Source organism: Apteryx mantelli, chromosome 1, assembly GCF_036417845.1.
Source record: "Apteryx mantelli isolate bAptMan1 chromosome 1, bAptMan1.hap1, whole genome shotgun sequence".
Taxonomy (NCBI): domain Eukaryota; kingdom Metazoa; phylum Chordata; class Aves; order Apterygiformes; family Apterygidae; genus Apteryx; species Apteryx mantelli.
In genome coordinates, this window is record NC_089978.1 from 28833010 (window position 1) to 28859656 (window position 26647).

General features: G+C 42.5%; 1 non-coding gene across 1 annotated transcript; it reads left to right on the top strand.

The window, feature by feature from the left end:
* Positions 1–9825: 9825 nt before the first annotated feature.
* On the top strand, positions 9826–26002 carry LOC106500450 (uncharacterized). The gene is made up of 3 exons (XR_010883142.1): positions 9826–9860; positions 17304–17402; positions 25873–26002. It is a non-coding gene; the product is annotated as an uncharacterized protein (transcript).
* Positions 26003–26647: the final 645 nt, after the last annotated feature.

A 26647-nucleotide genomic window follows, 5' to 3' on the forward strand; every position in this document is an offset into this window, starting at 1 on the left:
AGTTCCTTGAGTCTTGTCTTTCCTGCAATGGTGATGTGTTTAATTTTGCTCTATTTGATTGATTAACAACAAATCTTAAGGAAATAAAATATTTTTACAGCATCTTTCCTTCGAAGAGCCCTCAATAGCCTAGGACGTGAGAAATGACATTGTGGACTGCTAGGGAGAGATCTCATCAGAGACACCAACACAAATCCTGTCCTACAAGTGCTGCCTATCTTTCCCTCAACAAGGTTGGCCTTCAGTACGCTTTGGGTGATTTTTTAAAATAGCAGTAAGATTTTCCAAGCTAGCACAAAATGGTAAATGGGGAGGGGAAAAATCTAAGATTAAAACTATTCAGATTGACAAAATACAGGGAACTGTAATCAGGACATAACATAAATATGGCTATTTTAAGTGTTGCATTACCCTCTCTGTATTGGCTAATCCTGGATAGGAGTCTTGCCTGTAGTCAGCATGAACAGGGGCTGAGAGATAAACCCTCCAAATGGCTTGAGCAGTCATCTTCTTATCTTACTGCTCTGGTTTATACTTCAACAGAGCTTTGAGGTTTCAAACCTCAAAGGTGCAACAGATCAGGAGCTTGTAAGTTTGGCCAACCCTGACCTGAAAAATAGTCAAATAAAACAATAGCAAAGAAGCACTGGATATAGACAGATACACATAAAATTGGATGAGAAAGCATTCGGACAGATACACATAAAATAAGAAGAGAAGGCATAATTATCCCTGTTCTGGGTTCTCTGTTTAAAACTTGAGGAGTCACCATCAAGAAGAACCTAAAGAGGCAAGAATAAAAGAATTGTAATTTATAAGTGGACTGAAGCATGATTGCATAATATAGCACAGATTAATATAGCTTTCTTTAGAATAAGCATGTACAGAACTGCAAATCTCCACTTTGTACAAGGAGATAAGCACTTCTAGTGAAGAGTTATTTGCCTCTCTACCTGTCAGTATTATGCATTAACATCCTTGACTGGAGTAAGGGGATGCCAAAGGATCTGATGTTAATGATGTGTGTGCAGGACTCTCCACAAATATTAAAGTTCATTACTTCTCAGGACCAGATCCAAACTATTTGAACATTGTCTCAGTCCAAAAAAATCTGAATATTGCACTTGCCATTAGCATACCTGAGTTTTGGTGAAAGAAATAGCTTTTGGCCCTTTTGTATATCTTTGATGTCTCTGGCCAAAGACAACTTGATTATTTACCTTTAGTATTATCTGACTCAGAGCCTGGTTGGGAATCCACAATTTTTTTTCAGAGCTTTGAATGTGAATAAATCACGAAAAGAGGGATCAACAGCTGTTATTTCTTCACTCTTGGTTGGTGACAAAAACTGCATTCCATTACAGGGTTGAGATGAAAAGCTAATCTCTCCACAATACACGTTTCTAGGCTGGCTTGTGTGGATGCATACTCAGGAGTTGATGATAGGTTATCAGAATTATTCTATCTCAGTGCTGATGTCATAGCGTTTTACATTACCACTTTCTGAATAATTAACTATGGTCATCACACAATTCATAGATTTCCTTTAATTCTGATGAAGCCACGGCACTGCTGGATAAGGGAATGTTAGTCCCTCAGGAACAAAAAGAAGAAGCAGCCATTCTTTCAGATGCCCCTTTCAGATGCTAAAATTACCAAAAAATTTCTCTGAATTATAATGAACTTTCTTTCCTTAGACTGGTTTAAGTTTTCCTCAGCTCAGAATCTATCACTGTAAAAAGAGAGAGAAAAAAAAAAGCCTTCTAAAGAGATATAAACACCCTTTGGGAATATTTCATCTGACACACATAAATAGATGTGCTGCAGTAGCTGCGCTACATTCCCTGGGTAAAAGGCAGCTCTGTGTGAGATACATCTTGCGCTTTGGTTTTGTCTCCCCTTCTCACTGTCTCCTCTGCAACTCGCTTTATAGGCTTCAGACAGGAAGCCGCCTTGGAGATTCGTCTCTTCTATTGTCACTTCTGTTATTTTTCAGGGAGGAGATTGATCTTTTCACTGGATCATTTATCTTGGTGAGGGAGGTCCTGATTTTCATTTATGCTTAGGCCACTTTGGAGTGCTCTGGCAGTGTAATGGGATGTTAAAATTGGCTCAGATCACATTTGTACTCTCTTTAAAGCACTTCTCTGGCAGAACAGTGTAAAATAGCTGTAGAGTACATAGGGATCAGACTTATTATGTTCTGATTATATATTATGTTTTGATTAACTAACAGAGTATCTTGTGAAAATGACATCAACATTAAGAAATCACAGGTAGAGATACCAGGGTAGCCCATATATACATACATACATACATATACATATGTGTGTGTGTGTGTGTGTATATATATATATATATATATATATATACACACACACAGAGCACTCAAAAGTGGATCATCTGATATAGGTCCAATAGCAGTCACAGATATGTCAGGAATTATGCCAAGAATTATGCCTAGAAGGGCACTTAGAATGTGAATTATAAGGAAAGAAGCTCTGATATGAGAATTCATCAATAATTATTATAGAGAATAGTGTTGGTCCCTTAATTATGTGACTGTATCAATGAAAGGGAGGAAATGTACTAAGTAGTTGAAGCCAGACTCTGCAATTTGGAGGCCAAATTCAGCCTGTGAGTTGCACGTGGCAAAATGCACATACATGTAATCTGAGCACAACAACCAATTGATTATATCAGTAAATGGCATAGGTATGCACAAATGTGTGACATCGATTCACTATCAATGAAAAATAGGGTTTGTACTGGCCTATGCAGTTATATGTTTTTGGGAGAGGTCGGGATTTGCAGAGGGGTTAAAACTACAGAATACGGCTTGAGTTTTGAAGTCCTAGGTTGGCAACTGAACCACTTCTGGCCCTGCAGTGACCTCCATGTAAGCACAAAAGGTTGTCCAGATCACAGTTCACTGTCCCTGACTTTTGTCATCAAAAAATATTGGGTTCAATTTGTCATTAAAATACTTAATAGTGTTTACCTGTATGCAGGTGTCTTGTGTGAGCTGATTGCCCAAGATCCCACTATAGACAGTGCAGAGCAAGGTCTCAATCCAGGTGTTTCTAGTGCTATTTGAGATGCCCTTACATATCCCACCTGCTACCCAGTTACCACTTGAGAAGTCTGCAGATTTCCCATAGACCCATATCTACCGGCCCTGAATGATGTCTCAGATACCCTATGACATCTAAAATGCCATGGATGCCTCTGCGTGGGCAACTGTCACAGTTTATGGTTTAATCTGATTTCACCAGTCCTTATATAAACCATAGATTGCTTTACTGAAATCATGGAACTAGACTATGTGAACCCAGGGCAAGTAGCATCATGATCCTCTTCACATAGAGAAAAGTGCTATTAGACATCAGAAAAAATAAAAAAAACACACACACACTCATATGAGACTTTATAAATGCTCTGCCTGGCAGAGAAGCTTCATATGAAGCTTGCATCTTTGTAAATCGAACTGAATCAAACTCATCGATCTCAATATGTAAATCTGTAAGAAAAAAATTTTTGTAGTTCCAGTACTCATGGAGCAACTTTTTTATCATGAGGTATGTACGAATTTTATCACCTTTAAAATCAAGGGCAACTTTCTTATCTGGTTCTATATTACAGGATTTGCTGTTGGCTATTCATGCACCCTGATTTCCAGAAGCAGCAGCAGTGCCTGGACATGAGAAGACAGCGCTGGCTGACCTTAGACATTATCCTTGTATATGGTACTTTATGTACGCAACTCCAGATATGTCCTAAACAAAGAGCTGACTTATAAACATTAAAAGCATTCTATGATAAATGTTAATAACAGACAGAGCTGATCCATCCCAGTGTTTAATATCCTGGATAAGAAGAGCATGGGGTCCTTTTATTAGCAAGTGAATTTATTAATACTATACAAATGACATTTAGAGAAATGAATTACCTGCTATTCTGTAGGGCTTCCATTAAAGATGCTGCATCTCATGAGGTTATTCTGTGGCAAAGTTCCTAAAAGGATTAGTAGGAAGCATGGAGAGAGTGAATGAACTTTGCAGTGACTACTTTTAGTAAAGACTGTAGGTAATTAAAAAGACTAGAGGTATCTAGAGTATTCTAGGTCTAACGGTAGTTTAAAAGCCTGTAGCAATGGCGTCAATTGAGCTTAAAAATAATTTAAGATATTAGCTGGTCCTTGGACTATCAAGTAGCTTTTATGTGACAGAGGAAGTAGAAGTTAAATATTGTCTCAATAAGTCTTTAAAGACCTTTCCTATTTGCAAAGTTAGCCATTATTAAATAGTAATGTTTATGACAACTGCAGCACAGAAGCCTTTTCAGTATCTGAAAATGTAACTTTGCAAACTCATTAGCTTTCAGCCACTGTGTTCATGAAAATGTGCGAGAAAATATCTGCTGAACTCAGTACTGCAAGAAGAGTTCAAACACAGGCTCCAAGACTCCATGGTCAGGCTCAGGAAGCAGTCACTACTTATGGCCATCTTCTGTGAGCTCCCTGAAAAATGAGGCGAAACCCAGCATTTGTGAGGAAAGGACTATCAGTCCAAATAGCAAAGGGCTTTATTTTTATCGTGGCTCGTACTAGAACTTGCTTTCTCTGTATATAAATGTTGAAAGTGCAGGTCTCAGCTGGGAAGATAAATATCTGATTTTTGTAAAAATCTAGCATGGGATTTAGGTCACTTAACTGAAGTATCTGCTGTGTGCCTACATCTTAGGGGTGTAATGAAGCAGCCCTTTCTGTGTAAGTCCCTAAGTTCTGATAGCCTTCTGTGATGGAATGACTGGCTGGGTAGATGAGGGGAGAGCAGTGGATGTTGTCTCCCTTGACTTCAGCAAGGCTTTTGACACTGTCTCCCATAACATCCTCATAGGGAAGCTCAGGAATGTGGGCTAGATGAGTGGACAGTGAGGTGGATTGAGAACTGGCTGAAAGGCAGAGCTCAGAGGGTTGTGATCAGTGGCGCAGAGTCTAGTTGGAGGCCTGTAGCTAGCGGTGTCCCCCAGGGGTCAGTACTGGGTCCAGTCTTGTTCAGCTTCCTCATCAATGACCTGGATGAAGGGACAGAGTGCACCCTCAGCAAGTTTGCTGATGATACAAAACTGGGAGGAGTGGCTGATACACCGGAGGGCTGTGCTGCCACTCAGAGAGACCTGGACAAGCTGGAGAGGTGGGCGGAGAGGAACCTCATGAGGTTCAAGAAAGGCAAGTGCAGGGTCCTGCACCTGGGGAGGAATAACCCCATGCACCAGGACAGGTTGGGGGTTGACCTGCTGGAAAGCAGCTCTGCTGAGAAGGACCTGGGAGTGCTGGTGGACACCAAGCTAACCATGAGGCAGCAATGTGCCCCTGTGGCCAAGAAGGCCAATGGTATCCTGGGGTGCATCAGGAAGAGTGTTGCCAGCAGGTCGAGGGAGGTGATCCTCCCCCTCTACTCAGCCCTGGTGAGGCCACATCTGGAGTACTGCGTCCAGTTCTGGGCTCCCCAGTACAAGAGGGATGTGGCACTACTGGAGCGAGTCCAGCGAAGGGCTACAAAGATGATTAGGGGACTGGAGCATCTCTCTTATGAGGAAAGGCTGAGAGAGCTTGGCTTGTTTAGCCTGGAGAAGAGAAGGCTGAGAGGAGATCTTATTAACGTGTACAAGTATCTGAAGGGAGGGTGTCGAGAGGATGGGACCAGACTCTTTTCAGTGGTGCCCAGCGACAGGATGCGAGGCAACGGGCACAAACTGAAACACAGACACTTCCATCTGAACACAAGAAAAAAACTTCTTCACTGTGAGGGTGACAGAGCACTGGAACAGGTTGCCCAGAGAGGTTGTGGAGTCTCCTTCTCTGGAGATATTCAAAACCCACCTGGATGCAATCCTGTGCAACGTGCTGTAGGTGACCCTGCTTGAGCAGGGGGGTTGGACTAGATGATCTCCAGAGGTCCCTTCCAACCTCAACCATTCTGTGATTCTGTGATTCTGTGATTCCCTAGATATTCAAAGGAGAGAGATAAATGGTTTTAAACCCATCAGAGAAGGCCATGTACACCTAACTGAAGTACTTAAACTTAGATGAATAAGAACTCCCTCTGGAGGATTTCACAGTTGCTCTCCTCTTTCCATTGCTGACAAAGTGAATTTAAGCACTTCAGAAAGACTAATTATTAGAGTCTTAAAATGTGGGTGTGGTTGCTGCCTCATTTGGGTGAGCTGCATCCAACCACTTTGATATACAAATTACAGTGCAGTGGTGAGCACAAAAAGAACAGTTACAGTTATTCTAACCACAAAGATAAAGGGAGAAAAGTAGATAAAATATTCACATAGTATTTTAAATCCTTTCTTTGTCAATAGTTTCATTTCATAACAACAATAACAAAGTTTGGCTTCTGCATTGTCGAAGTCCACAAACGGTTGGGATTATTTCTACTTCTTCAGAGTTCCCCTGGCTGTGAGACACCTGAAAGGCATATTAAAGAAGAAAAGACACACCCAAGCCAAGCAGACAACATCCCCTACACACATTTGAAGTGAATACTGCATCTCTGTTGGCAGACCTTCCAGCAGAAGGGGGAATCAAGAAGCTGCTTGCTTACTCCACCACCTGCAGACTCTGAGCTGGTACAGGGGATCATTTCAAGAACCATTAAAACAATAATGATAATATGCAATTTCCCATGCTTTTCTGTATTCTGAGATAAAAAAGCCATTAAAGCCACTAAAGCCATACTGCCTTATGGAAAGCTCTGTATCAGCAAAGGTGGCACTGGGCTCTGGAGGCTTAAATGGACTAAGCATCAGTCAAACTGTGTCTACTCCAAGTGCTCTTTCCAGGCCAGAACCTCAGAGATAACCATTTGCATCCAGAGTACTCTCCAGACCTTCAAACTGCTACTCTGGATTCAAAAGCAAAGTCTGTAGCCAATTGACTATAGCTGCATTCAACCAAAATTTCAAATGACTTTGTGAGGACTTTTTCATGCCTCTTGCCATTTGAAGAATCCACAGGCATTACTCCACTTCACTGTTCCTTCATCTTTTTTTCAAATCTTCCCTGAAAAGTTCTTTTCTATCCTCCTGTTTCTCTTGCACTGTTTAATGCTCTTACTGTACTGTTTAGCTTTATGAAATGTTTTGAGATACCATCTGCATGAAGGACACTGTCCTCTGTAAGGCCAGCTCATCCTGTGCTGTTTGCAGAGAAAACAAAAAGGAGGAAGAGCAATAAAAGAAGGAGTTAATTACTTTGGAGCTGTGGCGCTTCCTACTACCACAGCATCTGCATGAGGTACTGATGCAGCAGCCAAGGTGGACTGTGATAGGCATGATCTTGCTGACAACTCCTCTAGTGCTGCTTTAACCAATGTCACTGAGAGGCTCACAGCAAACAAGCAACTCACAAAGAGCAGCAGGACATGAGTGATGTAACCCAAGCTGAAAAAAACACAAAGCAGTATCAGTGACCTCTGAGAAACACAAAAGACTTTCTGCCCCATTCTTCTCTGCTGGACAAACGCGTACCCTCTTCCAGTTGCACTGCTCACCTCCCCTTGACAGGCACTTTATTCAAGAAAAGAGTGAAAAATCACAGCACAGCTACAAAAAAAAAAAAAAAAAAATTCTCATTCATTGCCTCAGTACTCATATCTTTCTGTAGCTACACGCACTAGGATGATATGGCTAACCTACATTACTTGGGTTTAGATCGTGAAACTTATTGAATTTCAGAGATATGTAACAAAATTTAATTGGATCAGGATCTGACTTCTGAGTTTCTCCCAGAGTCAAGGATTATTAGTGGCCATGCCTCATGTTTTGGGGTAAACACATTAGGCAGTAGGGAGCAGTTAGGACTTTCCTCCTTCCTCAGTGGATTAGGGTTTGAACTAAAACACATTAAAGTGAGAAAATTCCAAGGGATCCCAATTTGTTTTCTTTAGAATGCACTGATATGATGTAGAAAGCACTGATTTTTGCCAGTGCTAGCTACTGGATGCCTGGCTTAGCAGCTGCATCATCTCTGTTGCATTTGCCTTCTCTTCTCCTCTTCTTCTTCCTGTCTGACCTCAGGGGAAAATTCGTACTGTCTGCCCCAGCTAGCAATTACACTGTTTGAATAACTGAGCTGTAGCCAGAAGAAGCCTTTCTCTTGCCTTCTCTTTTCTTCCAAGTTTCAAGCACTTTTGCTTTTGTTTTTCAAACACCAGGAAGTTTCTCCCATCTCCATAGAGTTTTGTGCCTGGGCCCCTATTTATATGAGAAAATCAATATTGAGAACTTCAATCCACCATCTGTCTGTGTTTATATCCAGTGGCAACCTGGACACAGGACTTGCACCAAAGAGCGCACTGGTCATAGTATTAAAATAAGAAAGGGTATAGCAAGTTCTCAGTATTTTTGTTAAAATGGTTGTGGCAGGATTTTTTTTGCCCTCTGTGATCTAATCCTTGCTAGCAGTGCACTAGGTATCTAATATATTTTTTTCCTTATAGTTTCAACAGGCTTTGTGTATTACTGCCACAGTAGCTCAGACATTCACTAAGTCCATCATCAAATGTGTCCTTTTCTGCAGCCTTTGCAAGTTAAACTGAGCCGGTGGTCTACTTTCAGATGAGGAATATCATAACACTCAGTGATATTCTATTCTTTCTGTGTTCATAGACCACAGTCATGACTTTGTTTCCTGGGCACCCAAAACCAAAAAAAAAAAAAACAAAAAAACCCCACCTAACGAAAACACTGACTTACTTTTTCATAGGTGAAATGTGGAAAGGGCATTTTTGCCTCTTGAAAGCTAAATCCATCTCTTTTATATGCCACTGGGTTATTATGAAGGAAAAATTTTGTTCATTCTATGGGAATGATTTTCTCTATAAGATTTGTGTTTTATTTACTTATTTATACTGCTTGTTCCTCCAAAACTGGCTTTGTTTCATGACATCCCAAGTTGCTCTTCTACTGAAATTGCATAGACTATATCAAAGAAAGCACATCTCATAGAAGTGTCTCCAAAGCACATTATGAACTGTGCAGCTCTGAAAGAGCAATTTAAAATGAAGAACAACCTTTTCCAACATCCTTTCAGAACTGCACGTGGACGTTAGCCAGACACAAGACCGAGCTGCAGAGGGTGCATTACACTCCCCATCTGCTCTTCACACTGCTCACCACTGATTTATAACACGCAGTAAAGTCATTTGGCCAAAAAATCATAGTGGATGAGACAAGGGCACCAGAGACCAGCTGAGCCTTTTCTCTCACAGTGTCCAGTGAAAGAAATGTGTCCCATCCAGCCAGTGTTTTCCCAATATTTGATTGCAGAGTATCTGCAGGTATTTCATTCTCCAAATGAACTAGCGCCTGATTTTCTTCTCAGTTACACTGCTTTATAGGCATTATCTCAGTTGGTCTTGGTACAACTATTAATTTGCTCCTGCATGAATGATGTCAAAGCATCCTTCAGGGGCTCGGCAGCTGTCCTGAAAACCTGGAAGACTTTTCCAAAGGACACCTGCACATTTTCACTGCCCGCTGCGGCTGCTTTTCCAACCCAGTCCTTTGCCAGGCAGCGCCGGGTCGCAGTGCCAGGCCCAGACCCGAAGCTGTCCTGGGGAGGAGCTGGAAACCGCGCAGCGCGGGGGGACGTGCCGTTCCGGAGGCAGCTCTGCTCGGCTGGCGGTACCCCTCACAGCCCTCTTTTGGGACAAGACCAGCCTCGGGAGCTGAAGAGCACAGCGGCAGGGGATAGCTGTGTGGAGCCCGTGCCGTGCCCCGTAAACATCGGTGGCTTTTCCCCTCCGCACAGCACTGAGATGGGGCGGGTGTCACCCCCCCGGGGCGAGGTGAGGTGCTCCCCGCACGGAGCCGGCACCTGGGGGTTCCCCCCGCTCTGCGGCGCTGCCCCGGCCCCGCCGCCGCCCAGTCCGGGCCGGGCCGGGGCGGGCCGGGGGCGGCGCTCCCTCCCCGCCGGCCCCCGCGCGGCCGCGGCGGCGGCGGCCGGCGCAGAGGCGGCGGCGGCGGCGGCGGCGGTAGGTGCGGGCGCGGGCGCGGGCCGGGGCCGCGGGACCCCCGCGCGGCGCGGCGCGGCGCGGCGCGGGGCCGTCCGGGAGGAAGGTGCCCCGCCGGCGGGCTGGGGTTGGGGCTGGGGCTGAGCAGAGGAGTTTGGCGGGATCTGCTCCTCTCCGCGCAGGGCTCGTTCCTTTTTGGCTTTTGCATTTTTTGTTTGCCTTTTTATTTATTTTATTTTTTAAAAAATTTTTTAGAGAGATTTGCACTTCGGGTGTAATTCCCACGCGCCGTTCGGCGGAGCGTGCCCCGAGTACTGAGGGTGTTTTTCCTCCCCGCGCCCCGGTGCGCTCTGTTGGTGCCCTCGGTGCGACTCCAGCCCGCGCTGGCTGCGGCCGGCGGATGAGCCGGTCCGCTGTGCACTATCCGCTCTCTCCCCGAAGCTGCCGAGCACCAGGTTTGCCTCGTTAGTCCCGAGCTGGCCGGAGACTTGCCAGCGGTAAAGCAGGTGTCTAAGCGGGTTTTAGCAGCTGGTGTTACCGTGTCTCCGTGCTGCGGGGAGACGCACCTTCTGCCACTGCCCTGCCAGAGTCTTTTGAGTATTTCGCCTTTCGTGTGCTATAATCAAGGGCATTTGGTTTTCACGTGCATTTAATGTATGTATGCGTTAGGCCTGCGTTTGATTGTTCCCAAATGTATTTTGGAAAGAATCCATTTTTGTCCTTGTTGACTTCTTGGATTGTCAAAGTGCTTGAATTGAATGCTCTCTCATTCTGGAGAAATTGCTTTTGCTTAAGGCAGAGCAGGGAGCACTCTTGAAGAGCACAGAGACCGCATCTGTGATGGCGTGGCTGGTCAGAGGGAGGGATGCTGAGAGAAGTGAGGCGCAGGTTGTTTTCTCTTTTTGAAAGAGATGCTGCAGAATGGGAGTTTGATAGTGCAGAGCATATTGCCACCCATGTGCCATTTCACATTGTTCATGGCAAGATGACAGGAAAGGAATTGCTCCCACTGCAAATAATTTATAAAATGCCTATCCTATGTACTCGGGGTAGGACTGAGCTTAGACACAACAATATGGAAAAAATAAAACAGGATGGACGTACAGGAATTTGTCCTTTCCAAACACTTTATCTCTAGCTAAAAGCTCCAGGCTGTTGCAATATCATCTTTGTAGAGGTAATGAAGTTTGGTACAGAAAGCAAGGAAAGCAAACTCTCCCAAACCTTGCAAATGCACAACAGCAGTGAGAGGGAGATTATGAAAATAATGGTAAAAGGCTGAGCATTTGCCAAATTGCTTGACATTTATATAAGCAAAGAAAATTAGGAATGCATAGTAAATATTATTAAATATAATTCTGAAGTGATTGTAGCACAATGAGAGAAAGATGAATAAAAGAAATGTGTAAAATCTGGAACGTACAGGATGTGCAAGGTGCTGGCAGTTTTATTCTGATAGCGGATCTGGCTTGAAGGTTCTTTTGCTTTTGCTTTTTGCATTTCAACCCTGCTCTTAGTCCTCCGTGCCTGAACAGACAGAAATGAAGGAGGGCCTGAAACCACCACGATCTCTTCTCTGCTATCATATCTAGAAGGGCTTGTCCCCATTAGGGTTGGTGGCTGTTAGTCATGGCTGGGTACTGACTGCCTGCCTTCCCCACCTCTTTCTTGGACTGGGTTGTGCCTATGCCTTGGGGTGGGGGAAGAGGCAGGCATATTACCCCCACGTCCCTCATGTTTCCCAGTCTTTCCTTTCTCTGCTCCGTATGTGCAGGCTTGCCTGCCTGCCGACTGCTGCTTGCTATACCAAGTATGTGTGCATCGCAGTCATCAGGAGAAATGCTCTAGGATCTTGAACTGGTGGGGATGGGATCCTGGGCTGTTTCAGCACCCAAGTCTACTCTAGTACTATCACCAAGCAGGTGAGTATAAATGTACAAATATACTTGACTTAGAAAGTTATTGCCACTTGCATGTTGTTAACCTTTTTGGATGTAAAAGGTTGACTGGGGTAGCTTGTATCTGCCGAATGTCTTGGTTCATAATTGGGTCTTATTGGTGCAGTGCAAATAATAAATTATATTCTGTAAAATTCTCCAGCAGAGGCAGGAAAGAATGTAGTTTTTGTCCTGACACCTTATCCATGCAGGAGACAAAAGAGGAATTAGCTCAACTGCAGAGTACATCTGGATAATACTGGAAAATCTGATGTTTCTGATGAATTTGGGACTTGGAATTTAAATACTAAAATCTCAGGAAATTTTCACCTCTACCTCTGATGCTGCCTTGCAAGCACTCCCCTTGTGTCTTCATGACTGCAGCCCACTCATTTTCCTGGCTTGCACAGAGGAAATCCTGCTATGGCATAGTTGATCCACAGTGCTGCTGCAAAAATCCACTTTTTAGTGACTATGTCTCCCCTCTTTGTCAGTCCTTCTACTCTTCCCCCTTCTCCACTGCATCAGGCACTTCATGTCTTCAGCGGTCTCCCCAACGTGACATACCACATCCCCTTTTTCTTTAAGACATACCCTCTGGGCTTTAATCAGACCCTGCACTCTGAATCTGTCTCCCTCAAGCTATCTCCTTTGCATTTCCCGGAGTTTTCCCTTGCACTTTCACGTAGCTCTGTATAGGTGCCTCAGCCATCACCTCATTTGTTTCCTTGATATGTCCCAGGGCATTTGCTTTTCCTTCAATGCCTTTGGTGGCTGTCTCGTAAGATGGTGAGACAAGCCCTTGCCCACGCTGCCATACGTTCCCTGCCACTGGAGTTAGTGTGGTTCTGGATTTGAGCACAGTGGTGTCCTCTAAGGCTAGGACGCGTGAAGGGTACTGTAGTACAAACAATTATATCAGTTACCAGCAGAAGCTCTCCTTCCCTAGCTTGTGACTAGAGCTAATTATCCTTACTTGTTCTTTTTAGCATTTCGGGTGCAACCCTGCCTCCTTATGCTTACACATGACAGCATGGTTCACTGCAACTCTCTTTGCCATAGTATTGTAACTCTGTATATATTATTACATACTATTTTGGAAACAGTGGAAGTATATAATATTGAGCAAACACATATAGGTGTGATAACGCCAGCTGCAGTCTCTTTGTCAAGGGAGGGCAGACAGCCTGCGTTGATAAAATAAGGAGTGGTGTCAGGGTGGAGATGCTTTTCTGATAATTCATTGAGGGGAAAAAGAGAATCTAAGGAAAAGGCCCTTTTCTTATGTCTCTTGGTAAAACAGGCTGAGGCACCTGAATTGGGAAGCAGAGTTACAGCGAGCAGAGTTACTGTGATACCACATCTGTGACTAAAATTCCCCTGACATTTAAATTCGCAACCACAGAACATAGTTGGTACTGAATCTGCTTTTTCAGGGAGAATAATTTCTGAAACAAAATGATGTCTTAACAGAGGTTTCTGTTGACTAAACTGTACAGTTTTCTGTCCTAGCTTTATATTGTGCCAGGATTTTAGGGAGATTAAAATGAAATCTGCTTGACATTTTAGGGTTTGATATGGGCCATATACTCAGTTGTTGTTTTTTTTAATAAAATATATTGAAGCCAGTGTGTCAACTAATTTTACCATAAGAAAATGTTTTCTGACTCCTCTGGGCTCCAGTTACTGGGTCACAACTTCATTAGTTGAGGACTAATGACTAATTTGACCAGCAAAGTCAAGGGCCTTTTATTGTTCAGCAGAGCCCCTTAGTAAAGTCAGGGCTCCCGAAGCCTGCTGAGAAGACGAGGCCACAGCAGGGTGGTTGTGACCCCAGGGAGCACAAGAGATGGAGGCTCTTGGCTGCGCTCACACCTGTGACCACCTCGTCTGTCATCGGGGAGGACACTGTGCCACAGCCCCAGCTGGGCTCATGGAGACCTTAAATCCCTTCACTTTTGGAGATACTGACATTTAGCCCTAAGTCTGTATTCCTGGTAGATGAAGGAGACAGTGCCTGGTGCTTCTGAGGGTTTTTTTCCTTTAGGAACTTCACCTGGAGGGATACCAAACCTGAGGGTCCAAGCATCACAAGTGCAGCGCGATAAAGGACCGCCACGTCGCTAGGACGAAAGCAAGGCCTGATAATAAGGACTGCTTGCCCTGGGAATTGCTATTTTATCTGGCCGGTTTTGTACCGGATAAGCAGTGCCGAGGTGGCCCACTGGCCCATCAGAAGGCAGATGGGGGTCAGGGCGGCTGAGTGCCGGGAGGAGCCCCCAGGTGCGTGGCGCAGCCCAGTCCTGGTTCGCGTGTGCGAAATGCAAAGCATAGTTGTCGGGAGCCCGTGGTAGGAGTCAGGCACAAGCTAACAAGACTGATTTAACTTTTGTTTGTTCTGAGGTTAGCTGCATCACCCACGCACATGCTGGTCAGCGTCTTCTCCTGGGAGTCTTATCAAAGTCAGGGGGATCCTCCACAGAGCTGACTGGTGCCTCTGCAAGGAGGAGTAGGAGAAACTGGATGACGCAACCACAAAAGGAGATGGCAAGACGGAATCAACTGAAATATTTTCAGATGCTTGTTCCACTGAGAAAATTGGGTTTTAACTGAAAATTATTTTTTCACATTCCTTTTTTTTTCTTTCATGAAAATGTTCATTTTTTTAGATAAGCAGCCCCACCACCCTACACTAACTTTTCTGTTCAAACAAAACTTTTCAGTTTGGGGTTGCAATAAAGCAAACAAAAAGTCACTCTATAAATATTGAAATTAAGAAAGCCCGATATCCTGCAGCGTATCCTTCTCTTTTTGGGCTAACTTTGCAGAGGAATTCCTTTCCAGTCTGCCATCTCCACGGGCACCTGTAGTCTGCTCCCTCACATTATTTTGGTGGTGACAGCTGCTGTGTTTGACTGCAGAAGCCAACTGCCAAGATCCAAAGCTGTTAGGGGGAACCAAATGACTGGTTGAACCTTAGTCTCTCCTCTTTGATCATCTTTTGTCATTAAACTTGAGGCACTTGATTGTCTTTGAGATTTCTGCCTGGGGTGGAATTTGGCTGAAAGTGACCAATAGGTATAAAAGTTAGTGAGGGAATAAAGCTGGGACTGGACACCAAGTAATCAAATACGACTGTTCGCTGTGGTAAAGCAGACTTAAGAGTGGGCTTTTGAATTTCCTTATTTTTTTTTGGTAACCTTAAGTTTTTTGCAGGAAATTTTCAACAAAAGTGGGAAATAAATATTTTTAGCAAACTTACACAGGAAGGAGATTAATTTCCCTGGCAAGTGTATTTCCTTTGGGTGGGGTTCAGACTTATAGTCTTGTGCGGGTCAGAAACAGGGAAGGCCCCATTTGTGGTCCCAGATGTACAGTGATGAGACCCTTTACCCCATTCACATCCTGAGAGATAGGGGGAACAGACAGGCCCCTGCTCCCCCATGTATCTCATTGGCAATGGGAATGAATACAGGCAGGTTTGTTCAGGCTGAATTTTGTGGCCTTAGAGCACAGACAGCAAAACCCTTGACTGTGGGCTAATGTCGTAACTGAGACCAGTGAGAATAGCTGTGAAGGTATTAGACAGGGTAAGAACGAAGACAAACCATGTGATACAACTGCCTATGCAAAGGGGTCTCCTGTAGATACCTTCTTGATCTTCTAAATATTTCTGTGTCTAAGTATTTCTGTGTTTTACAAAGGTAATTAAAAGCTCAGACCTCCCCATCTCACTGCGTACACTTGCCATTTGAATATGAATGCACACATTTGAAGAGCCTTGAGGATGTGTTATGTTTTGCACAGCAGATCTGGCATGTTTAATTAGCTCAAGATTTCATGGGCTCTGTTTCCTTAGCCTTGTCGGGGATTGTGGCATCATATTGAATGAAGGGCTAAATGGGCAAGAGCAGTGCTCAGAGTATGTGGGGGAGATATGCTAAAGAAGATCCTGCAGAGACAGAAGAGAGATAGAAAAGAAGCACAATCATTTATATTTGTCATATCTGAAGCTAAAGTCCCTGTTGCATAAATTCACACTTTTTCCCTGTAAAGAGCTGTTCTGAAAGAAACAACAGGAGGGCAAAGGTCCTTTGCTATGAGCAGTCAAAATTGTGGGCGATAAGATTCAGCTGTGCTACACTACCCAGATATTCCAGAGAAAAGGGATACGGGGGGCCGCTGCATCCCCCTCTCCATCCCCAGGAACACTGCCTGCCTCCGCTCTGTGCATCTGGCCATGCAATTCGGCCAAGGCGATGAGGTGCATGGCCCTCACTCCCATCCAGTGCGCGCGCTGGGTCCGGCCCCGGGGAAGGCCATCTCAGGGGCTTAGCTGCAGCCGCAGACCTGCCCTGCCGGGTGGCGAGGTTGTCGGGGCACTGTCTGGCTCTTTCTGGGTGGAACATGAGAATAATCAATGTAATCAAAACATTTGGGTTTCACCAGTGTTGACTTTAGCAGCTGTACTAAATAATTTTCTTTATTGAACTTGGACGGGCTTAAACCGTAAGTGATTCAGTGATAGAAGGGATGAAAGCACCATAACAATGCATTGACATTCATCCCCAGAGAACAGTTTCTCTAATGCAGTTCAAACCAAACGTGCTGAAAGGGTAGAGCTTTGAGAGGTATAATGATGGTGTGAGCATCTTTTTTTTTTTTTTTTTCCTGGAGGGGAAGCTCTTTTTGAAAGTGGCCCTACTTTTGTTTTAATCTGCGTTGTCTGGGATTGTTATTCATATACAATCAATTGAATTTGCTTTATTAAAGACAGTGCGGGGGCTGGATTCTTATTTTAGGTATTTGATGAATTTAGCACACAAAAGTCTGCTAGGTATCCTTGTGCATATATTGTATTCAGTTTGGGAATTTCAGGTAAGTGAATTTAAACTGCAGATTGTCTGAGATAAAGAGAATAAATATATAACAGCATTTAATCCTGAAAGACCTGATTCCCGGCAGGAGTCTTTAGGTGATAACGTAAAAGGAACTAGAATATAGATATACGTCTCCAGTGCTTAAAGCAGTGCCAGAGTACAGCAGGCTGTCAAGGTCCTGGAGCACTTTGCAAAAGAAGAGGAGATGAGTATTATAAAGGCATAGTTGTAAAGCAGGGATCAAGAGAAAAGCGTGATTTTTTCATTATAGATGCGATGCTGCAACTGGACTGTAGAAGGATGTGGCTAGCAGAAATAAATAACACACCGGGATTCCATTCAATTTGTCTTTCACTGAAATTTCTGGCACTGAAAACCGTAGAAATTCAGCACTTCTGTATTTCTTCTTTATTAATCTAGTCATTGCTAAACTCTTTGGCTTGGATTTGCTCTTTTTTTAGGGGCTTTTCTCAGCTTGTTGTCCCTTCAGATCCGGATGTGATAACAAACTACAGCCTAGGCATTGGGTATTTGGCTTTCATCTCTACATCTTCCTGCTTGTAAGTATTTTATTCCTTTTTTTTTTTTCTTGCTTTTCTCTAACTTTTAAGGAACAGATTCAACTGACAGTTTCTGGGTCTGATCCCAGGTCAGGATATATTTGCTTTACACTGATGTAAATAACTGTGTAGTGTGCAGATCATTTTCATGTAAATGATAGGTGCATTTGAGCCTATTTGAATTAAGCTAAGTGTCTGTATGGCTCTGAAAGTTTCCTTTTCTCAGTCCCACACAAAACCCCAAACAAAATATAACTTGATTTTAACCTGCAACAAAGCCATCTGGGCACTTGTCTTGTTAGATTTTAAAAGTCATAAATTGAAATCATATTAGATCATAATAAAAAATGAAATTAGATCATAAATTAAAAGGCAGGCTTTGCTTGTGACAGGAAATAGTTTTTCCTTTTCCTTGTGTGCACTTTTTTATTGAGTCAGTAGGTAACAGACCTTGGTTCTGAGGCAGAGTGGTAAAAGGATCCTGTGTTCCTGGAGGGTCCATCTATACGAGGGGAAAAAAAAAGTATCCTAATTACTTCTGGTCGTTCAATTGCTAAAGGCATTCATGCAAGAATAAGAAGTATTAAGGATCATATTCTTGTTAAATTCCAAGTGAGCAATCATTCTTTGCCTTTCCTACCTAATCATTCTACATTTTCAACTGCATAAAATGTTGCCAAATTCTTTTCTGTCCAGAGCTATTTTCTAATTTAGTTGCATGATGTTAAACTTCTACATTTTTCCAATTGAGAGTGAATTGTCTTTCAAGGCTGAAGGGTTCCCAGTGTGTAAAGTTCATTCAATCTTTTGGTATGAGCATGTGAAAGGATTTTATTAGCATTAAATGCTTCTGTAGTCGGAAAGATGATATGTGATAATATAGCCTGTATACTAAAGGAAGCAAATGTAGAAAATGAAGGTGGGGGTGAGGAAGATGAAAGAATTAACCTGGAAGCTTGCTGGCCTTCGAACATATATGAAATTAGCAAAGATCATAAGAAACCTTAATCTTTTTAACAGATGTAATGAAAACTTGCTGCCAGCTTTTGAAAGTAATCGCTATGATAACAGCACTGGTGGGGGGAACCTTTAATGATCAAGAGGTTTCGTCTTGGAACTGGCATTACACTGTCGCTTGGGTTCTCTTCTGGGAATCCGCACAATTATTCTCCTGCTCTTTCTGTTCTGATGCTGAACAAAGGAGTGGAGGTTTTTTTCAGGTCATCAGGGGATGATATCATTATCTGCTCACTTCTGGCTTAAATTTCCAGAAGGGCAAAAGAGAGCAGAGAACACACTTGTGAGTCCTTTAATAGAGATAATCAGTGTCAACTCTAATGAATGTCCTCTGCCTCTCCTCTCCTATTCTAAACAAAGAGCTGCCTGCCTAATACCGAGGAAGCAGTTGCTGCACAGATCCAAAGTACTGGCTTGCAACTAACTTCCCTTTCCTAGCCCTTTCCTGGCCAGATTATTGGTCAGTAATTTCGAGTGCCATTTGCTAACCACCAAGATCCCTTACCATCAGGAAGATGGTCCCGAGTCATCCTTTGTGGGTGTGTTGTTCCGCACTGACTATGGAAAGTCTGTCCTGTGAATGTCCTTGCTGTGCTATCGATACCGGAGGCTATTAAATAATAGTGATAGCCTCCGGTATCGATAGCACAGCAAGGACATTCACAGGACAGACTTTCCATAGTTGATGCAGAACAACAGTTTCTGGAAGAAAGCAGAAATGAATGGAAAAAGAAGATTTGATTGTCTCCTGTATGTCAGCATCGGTGTGAGGCTACTGGGAGGACTCGTGAGATGAAGTGCTAGTGCTGCCCAAGCCCTGATGGCAGAAGTGAGCAGCCACCTCTCTGGGTGCAAAGAGCAGGGCAGGGCTCTTTGCAGGGCAAAGAGGAGCCCCTGGGATTTCAGCTCTGTGCAAAGCACCATGCAAAGTCTTCTCTGCTTCCCCCTGCCTCCCAACATGTGATAACCAGTGTGGGTGTGCTTCATTAGCCGTTATCTCTGTGTCCCCCAGTAGGGAGCTGCATGTGTTTGCTTCCAATTAGTAGTAGCCATTCTTGTGAGGGGGGTGAGGGTAGGAGGGAGCATCCTCCCTAGATTAAGTTGTGTTGACATAATCAAACCTAGAGACTCCAGTCTTCTGCAAAGACTTTGCCAGGGCCATGTATGATAGCATAGGTGTAACCTTGTGGACAGTTGTGTGTTTCTAGAGCCTGAGTACTTGAGCATCCATTGGGCACTAAGGAGCTTATAAAGACAGCATTTTCCATGGGGTACCCCTTTCAGTAGCACGAAGAATTACAAGATCAGCCAAATCTCTGCAGGACTGGCCTCAAACGTTTGACCCATTGCCTGTGCCCCATGGTTGTGTGATCCCACCCGCATGCCCTGTGCTCCCTGGGACATTTACGTTGCTGACTGAGCAATGCATGTGAGCAAGGACAGGCACGGGAGCTGCGGGAGGACCATGGTGTGCAGAGATAATAACAAAGAGGGTTATTCTGCCGGCATCTAACACAGGGCAAGCTTCTCAGCCTGTCCCTCACTGGGGTCGTGGAGGGACTTCCTGTCCTCTATGGAGCCATCCGTTTTCAAGAAGATTGAAGAAACCTTGTCTCTTTGAGACATTCACCCTCTGCCTTTCTGTTTGTAGCCAAGAGGGTTTTAAGTTATTAGGGAAGGAAGGCAGATATCACTGTTGGTGTCTGAAGTGACAAGGGACCTCACTGTTGTAACTATTGTAAATGCAAATTAAGCTCTCTTCTGTTAGGACATGTTTACAATAAGAAAAGGACTTTTTGGAATGCCTTTTACCTGTAAAGAAAGAGTTGCTGGAAGATTGTAACAAAAATATTAGCTTACCTAGGACAAAAACAGTGATTTTCTTTGATATCAGTCTGCTCTCTGCTTAAATACTTTGAAGCCTTTGAAATAGCCAAAATATTTCTCAGCTTGTCATCACAAAAAGTCAGGAAGAACCAAAAAACCAAAGTGCTTATCTATGTCTGATAAATTCTAATGAAAATGAATCTGCTAGACTTATCTTCATTCCCTGTTTCTCAATTTTTAGAGCCTCAGTAGTTGTGAGTATGCTCCATTAAATTATATTTCACTGAGGCTGGAGAAACAGAGTTGTTATATCAAGATATGCAGAGAAATACAATACAGGCAACTGGATTGTAAGGGATTTATGAGACTGTGACTATCTGAAAAAGCTGTCTGTTTACTGCATGCCGTCTTGGAGAGTGCTGCAGTCTCATTTAAAATTCACATTAGACTGAACTGGGAGACAACTTCTGTCTCAGCGATGCTCAATATTAAGTTACATAGTTACATATATTTTGGTGCCCAGGGCATATGCTAATAGATGAGGCCTCCACTCCTGAACACATTTCATTTTTCTGAAGAAACAGGCTTTATGGCTGATGCCATCAAGGGAAAGGTGCAAACAGTTGATAGTTTTGGTGTAGCTACTCAGACATGATATTTCATGGCAAGCGAGGGTTTGTGGGGGTTTAGTCCTTATATAGTGATGATTACTTAATCCCTCACCTCCCCAGTTTGCTCTGCTTTCAGTGGAGGCCAGTTTGCCTACCTCCCACTTATCAGGGGATAAAAGAAAAGATGACAAACCCCAGCCGAGCCTGCCTACAGTGCCTGTCACATAGTCCTATCCTTGGAATAAGAGTAGTTATCCTCACCTATGAAAAATGAGTTATAGTGAGGAAATGAATGGAGGAACCACGCATATCTGGAGAATAATACTTCAATAGTGTTTCTGTTCAAAAAAGTGAGCATGTAAAAAGACACCATGTGTGCTGGCTTTAGGGTTCTTTCTCAAAAAGACTAGGTGTTTGTTACACTCAGTCAATTTCAATTTTGTCATAATATTTTGAAGTCAGTGACAAAATTCCCAATGATTTTACTGGGACAAAGTTTGGGCTCGATGTTTTAATGTTTTCGATGTTCTATTTAGTTTTTGGTAATGCACAAAACCTATTCCCAAGAAAGAAGAAAAAGTTGACATGCAGATTTATTGGGGGTTATTCCTTTGGGAGGGTTAGACCCCAGAAGAGCAGTCAAATGGCTATGCCATTTACCCCCTTGTCTCAGGAGAAGCAGGGACTTGATCCGAACCAGTGGCTGTAGTGCACTCGCTAGATCTGCTTGTGGAGCCCCTTGTCAAGGACTGGGAGGTCTCATCTGCCTTCAGGCAGAGGTTCATGCAGTCCTAGGGCCTCCTTGCTACATTTCTCCATCCAGAATTGCTTTTCCACCCTTCACACTACATTACCAGACAGACTCACTAGCTGAGCACAGTCTGGCTGCTTTCCAGTTTTTTTGCAAATGCTGGAGTGGCACTAGGGAACTTCGATAGGGATCTGGATAGGATTCATTTTATTTCTGTACATGTTTTATACCTTTCCTATCAATACTATTCAGACGTTAGGATTGAGTATGTTCATCCCATATGATTTTGCTGTTAACTTCAACAGGATACAGATGTTTTGTAAAAATCCTTTAGATGGAGTATGACCTTACATTTTAGGTCCATACTTTTTAAATGTGTGATTAAAACAATAAGCTTTTTTTTTTATTATTCCTAAAATAATACCCAAAGAGTTAGTTTGGCTGAAGTTACATTTTATGATAATAGTCAATCACTTATCTCATTGCTACTCAGAGTGAGGCAAGTAGGATCTGCATCATAGTCATGTGGAATCAGAGTTTACAGTGTCTCTGATCTCACTACAACATGCAATTTAAAAATAGCCCAATTAACATAGTAAGACCTACAAAGGCTCTGATCTAACAAGGCACTTATATCTCTGCTTAACTTTAAGCTCCTGATTAGTCCTATTTACAACCATAAATTTTCCACTAACTTCAAAGAAAGTCCTATGCCAAAGTTCTTCCTTGTACTGGGGCCAAAATTCTTAATAGTAAAAGCAGAACATAGCAGATTTCAAGTTTGTGAAGAATTTTAAAGTCTTTTAACTTCTGCCATGTTAAAGAATTTATGTGAATTTATTCCTTAAGTTATTGTAGAGGAACTCAATTAATAATGGATCTGCTTTTCATTATGATGAGTAATCAAGGATAAACATCTTTGATATCAAAACCTGTCTTTTAAAAAGGATAAATTAGCTATAAGATACTTAACTACTTCCAGAACATGAAATGAGCACATATCGTTCCATTAGTTAATTCTGGATCACTAAATTAAAGATAGTTCAAAAGGAATACAATCTCATAAGGATCTCTCTTTGTTCAGTCTGTTGTGATTCATTTAACAATGTATGATAAATGCTGTTTCTTGAGGTGTAAATAATATTAGGGTTATAAAATGGTTTTGGTTTAGTCTATTTTATGCATCAGTACTTCTGTACTACAAGGGTTAGAATATTTTTATCTGATATTTGCAGATGCAGTTTTGTGCTCCTGAGTATGTTTGTACTCCTGGGATGCTTGATTAAGAATACCAAAAGCTCTGCAATAAAACAATATCCAGAATATAACTTTTTGTCTTTCAAAACATTATGGATGCATATGTACTAGCATATTAATACAAGCCAGGCAATCAGCCTTTTGTCATCTCTCCTTTTGAATTATTTTCATGCTTCTTGGCATGGTTTTGGCCAGCTAGTGGTCGCCAAGCAATGCCTAGACATTAGGTTCAGATTAGGATTAGCCTAAGATTAGGATAAGGTTAGGGTTAAGACTGGGCATCATTCATTCCCAAAGGCAGTTGTGATGTGGCCACCCTGTCCTTGAGCATAAAAGGGAATTTAGCTATCTTGATGGAAAATGTGCCTTGCGTGTTGTTCTTGAGACCAAAGAATAGCCTTTTTCTGTTTTAGCAATAGTGCAGATGTAGCTCTGCACCATAGAAAAAACAAATTAGGGCTTGAAAATGTGGGATTATGCCTACTGCTTAATGTAGTCCTTGTTATTCAGGCACTTAGGGCTTTTTATGGTGTATAGCATAACATCCTAAATTTAATTTAAAGTGCAAAAGTATGGTGGGTAACTCTATGCAAATAATTTCAGTGATTGCAAAGCAAACTTCTTAGCATTTTCAGTGGGTGTCTTCCAAGGCTTCCGTGTTCTGACAGAGAAGAAACAGCATCAGCTGAACAGTATCTTACCCTTCTTAAGGATCATTAGTTGAGATTGGGGCCTTTTTGGTCACAGCTAGCATCAAAATGTATCAGACTTGAAAAAAAAGGTACTTTGCCAAGTTAGCAGTAGTAATATGTTTAAAGGAAAAATTATAAGGCAGAGCATTGCAGGGAAGAGTGTTGGAACACTTTCATGGAAACACAGGGAGATGCTTCAGCAGTTGTGTGACACACAAAAAGAGAGACTTGCAAATGGTAACTTTGTTATTTGAAGGGCCTGATTTTGTCTCTTTGACTCATACTGACAGTGTTTGCTCTCTCTACCACAATGAAAATCAGTGGGATTTTCCAAAAAGCAAGATGTTGCTCATTGTGAGTTAGACTGGAAGAATTGAATTAACCCTAAGAATATCAGCAATGAAATAGAAAAGGTTGTACTGAAGAATGCAGTGTCGTCTACAATGGCACTTGGAATCTGTGATAAGGACTAGTTAATCCAGGAACAAATTATTTTAAAGGGATAACAAGTTTTTTCCTGCACTAGGTAGTCTTTTTAACTGTCTAACATTGTGCAGATGAAGTTTGCCAAGGACATTGCATCAAAAATCCATATTTCCTTTTTTAGGCCTGATGGATTGTGAACTGGACGTGTATGAGGAGACTTAAGATTGGATGAGGCACAGTGCCTCCAGGGAAGTAGAAGAAAAGGATTGCTGTACCACGTTTTGGGTCTATGTCTTTTGGATCATTTGGGCCTAGCAAGGGCTCCCAGGTTTTCATGGTTCTCTGCAGGAAACCTAGCACTGGGGACAACATTAGATTTCAGCATCTTTCAGCTCTTGCAGTTCTGCTAAAAACTCTTCTGAGGAACATAATAATGGATGGACCAACTTGTGTTCTTCTTTTGTTCTTTCTTATGTGCTCTTGCGGAACGGGGCAAAACAGAGCCTTAAGGCACCTAAAAAGATTGCTGTCTCCATTTGACTGTAGAACATCCACTAACATAATGGAAATATGCAACTGTTAACCTATAGAACAACTGTAAACCTATTGAAGACAAATGTTAGTGAGGGAAAATCTGTCTCCCTACCCTCTGTGAAGTAGAGTTCATGAGAAGAGCTCCACAAAGCCCAGGAACTGTGAAGTACAGATATTGAACGGAGACCACAGGATGAGGCCTAAAGCGAGGTCAATATGAGAGGGACCACTCTGGGAATTAAGCTGTTTATGGATATTGTCTTCCTAGAAGGGAGGAAAGCTCACTGCCTTTCTGTACAATACCAGAGTATGTGCAGTGAAAGGTTGACCATGGATGGATGGATAGAAAGATAGCAGGTTGATAATATATGCAGAAAATAAGCTTGATTTCCTACCCATTTACATCTTGCATTACCTATTTGTATCAAAGCAAAGTTAATGGATTATGGCTTGTAATTCAGCTACCTCACAAAGTTACTTTTTACAAGCACGCCCTTATCAATGAGCCTTCTCTTATGCTTCCAGTCTGCACTTGGGGATTGGCTACGGTGCTTTAAAAAAACCAGTTTAGTGTACAATGATCTCATCCTATTCTACTCTGACCTTTGCCAGCACCAGAGCTGCCAGGTTTAAACACAAAGTGGTTGGAGGCAAAGCTTTTCCAGAGCTGGGCTCTTTTCCCCTTCAGCGTTCACTGCCCTTAGAAAGTCCTCTCACACCTGCTGAGCTGCAAGGGCTGCCTGTTTCCTTGGGATTTTGCTTGTAGGTGACAGAAGCGGCAACTTTTCACTGAAATGTGCCTGGCAGTGAGACAGTATTAGAGCAAGATGCATTTTAATCTTTGAAATTATTTGATCCATTTTATAAGTATACAGTAAGAAATCAGGTCTGGTGGATTTTCTGGTTCTGTTTATCTCGGGCAAGATGGTATGGAATAGTGGCTAAGGGTGGTGGATGTACCATCCATCCTTGTGTTAAATAGCCTTGCCCTAGGATGACAAGCTGAAGTCTTGAAAGGGATTTTCTCGTTCTTTGACTAGCTTTCATCCACCAGACGAATTTGGATTCCCATACTTCTGTCCCGCACAAAGTGCAAAGATATTTGGATTGGGCTGTTCTCAGTTAAACAACTCATGTTGGGGAAGGGTCAGTTTAAATTCACTGATAAGCAGAAATTTTCTTTATCTATACATTTTGGCAAACAAAGATATAAAGATAGTAGTTAGCTAATGCTTTACAAATTGCAGCTCAATGCTAAGAAATAATAATTTGTAACTGTTAAGAATTGGATTGTCTCAGGTACACAATTAAATCACATTATCTATTAGTAAATTAATCTTACTTTTTTTTTTCAGTTCTGAAGGATACAATCTTACAATACCCTGGGCTTGAGCAGTAAAGGATAAATTTGATCACTGGCTGACTCATCATCTCTTCATTGTGATGTAAAAATGGTTGTCTAAAATAAACCCTTTGTTATGCTGCTAAAACTGTCTTTGAATGCAAGATCTGTGGTGATTTTAAAAACACAGAACCAAAAATGTCAGAACCTGACCCTTCATCTGGATTTGTAGGAAACATGGAAAATGGGACTTTTCTGGAGCTGTATCCCACATCCCTGTCAACTTCAGTGGATTCATCTTCTGACCGTTTATCCAATGTCTACGTATATGTTTCTATATTCCTTAGTCTCTTAGCTTTTCTCCTTTTGCTATTGATCATTGCACTTCAGAGGCTGAAAAACATAATTTCTTCCAGTTCCTCTTACCCAGAATATAATAGTGATGCTGGAAGTTCTTTTACTAATTTAGAAGTCTGTAGTATTTCTTCCCAACGATCCGCTTTCTCAAACCTTTCTTCATGAAAATAAATGAAAGGGAAGACACAGGGAATGGAACGACTTTGTCTAGCTTCGTGGGGAGGTAGTGCATGCAACATTTGCCTTACAAGACTATCACAAAGAGGTGACTTTTAAAGTTTCCTTATCTTTTTCTTTCCCTCTTTAGCCTTCATTTCCTCTTTTGCTAATGTTACTTTTCATTCTGCAAAAAAGGAAAATGACACTCAATCATTGTTTCATGCCTGTAATTGTGATGCTGTCTTCTTCTTACACATTTATGTGTGTTCATT